The sequence below is a fragment of the Glossina fuscipes genome, unplaced genomic scaffold (assembly GCF_014805625.2).
Source record: "Glossina fuscipes isolate IAEA_lab_2018 unplaced genomic scaffold, Yale_Gfus_2 1, whole genome shotgun sequence".
Lineage (NCBI taxonomy): Eukaryota > Metazoa > Arthropoda > Insecta > Diptera > Glossinidae > Glossina > Glossina fuscipes.
The window spans coordinates 23,408,814-23,410,901 of record NW_023998415.1 but is presented as its reverse complement, the minus strand read 5'-3'; positions in this window follow the sequence as shown (position 1 = coordinate 23,410,901).

Genomic DNA, 2,088 nt, shown 5'->3' with positions numbered 1-2,088 from the left:
TATATATATATATATATATAATTAGATTAAGTAACATTTTGATTACCCAGACACATGAGCAAGATCATATTATGCAAATCATATGAAGGCAACTACATTCGCTAGAATGGACGAATATTGAATGCCCATCATGTAGCGCTTAGTTATTTTACAAGTAAATGTACACGCGAATGTAGAAAAAACCCGCGTGAAAAATGTTAACAATAAAGAATTTAATAAAATGCTTAAGGTCTACGTGCGAACGGCCGTTGTGATCGTTTGAGCTACAAAATCCGACTTTTCCTTACTTAAAATTCTAATAAATTCTAGACAATTAAAATAATTTTTTAAAGAATTATTTTATCTATTATACATTAATAAGGGGCGTTCCAATTGAATCGAATATTGAATACTTTTGTAATCAAATGATATCATCTGGTATTAGTGAGCGAATTCCGTTCGCTACAGTGAGTACAACGCGAACAACGGATTAATGATGTACTGTGGGGCTTAAGATGGCGCGAAATCGATGACAAACAGTTGTTGTAAGCGAAATCGGCAAACTAATATTCTATAGGTGAATAGGGTGCAAGAATTTTCTCTGGGTGTTTAGGAAAATGTGAAAAAAAATTCAAAATCGACATCATTACAGTACAAACAAAAGAATGAATAACAATTAAAAACATTTTATGGCATCATCACGTTACACTTATGTGCATATGTTCTTATATTTATGCAGGCATATATGTAAATAACTATGCTCATGCAAAGCCTGCGGAGTAAATACGTTGCAGATAAATTAACAAATTCTTTTTTTTCTTTTTGCATTCTCTTAATTCGGGTAATAGGTATTATAAAAACGTGTGTATGATATTTAACAAGTAAGACAATTGTATTCGATTATTGCCGAATCTCTTATGCCCACTACCATTATTTAAAAAAAATAAAAAAATAAAAAAAAATAAAGAAAAAGAACAAAAGTTTTACACTCTATAATATTGATCTTTTCCAGTTGCCGAACAGGTGCAGATGCGATCACCCGTTAACTATATGTGCAAAAGACAAATACTTGCTCTTCAGTTAAAACCGGAAGTGTTCTCAATTGAAATTGTACTGTGGGCTATTTTGGCTCATATTCAATATCAAACTGATTGCACGAATTTCAGATGCTTTTGTTAAATTTGCATCTGATAGATTAATTTTTGACGATAGAAAATAAGGACGGACGGACTAACAGACCTAGAGCGATTTAGAATTGAATACTGATCAATGGTTTCTTATGTAGGATCTGTTATGTTGCCTTGTTGTAAGCGTTACAAACTTCTTGACAAAATGAATATTCTCTTATTCGGCTGTGGTGCGTATAAGAATACAATCAATATGTAAATCATTAATATATGCCGCGTGTGTTTGTATGTATGCGTGTGTTTGTATGTATGCGTGTGTATGCATTTCTAAATAAATAAATGTAATAATGTAAAAATTTGTAGTTTCAAAATTTTCGTAGAAGTGCAATGAACGACAAATTAATGAAAATATTGAAACACAAATGTATGCCACACAATCTCAGTTTAGCCACTCGGTCTGTTATTCCCCTCTCCGCCGTATTTATTCTCCCGTGTGCATTAAAGTAACAACACAACACACATAGGCTAACATATTGCATTCAAGTTATTTTAAAATTGTGGCAATATTTTTTTGTTTCTTTTATTGGCATTTATTTGCAATTGAACATCAGGAAAATTTGTCTTACAATGCGATCAGTGTGTACAAAATAATTGAAGATCCCGTTACTTATAAGTTAAAGCAAATGCGAGCTGATCAAATTATGATGGTGAGAGTGTTCGCCCAATAAATAAGAAAAAGGGGAGAGAGAAAGAGAATTAAATTCAGAGAGAGAAAGAGAAAGAAAGAGAGAGAGAGAGAGAGAGAGAGAGAGAGAGAGAAGGAAACTGCATAACCATGTGTATATAATAATGGACGGAAGCACAGGAATGCGAAAATTTAAGTGAGAGCTTGATATTTCGTGATGGACGGCTAATAATAAATCATAAGAGTAACAAAGAGAGAGAGAGAGAGAGAGAGAGAGAGAGAGAGAGAGAGAGAGAG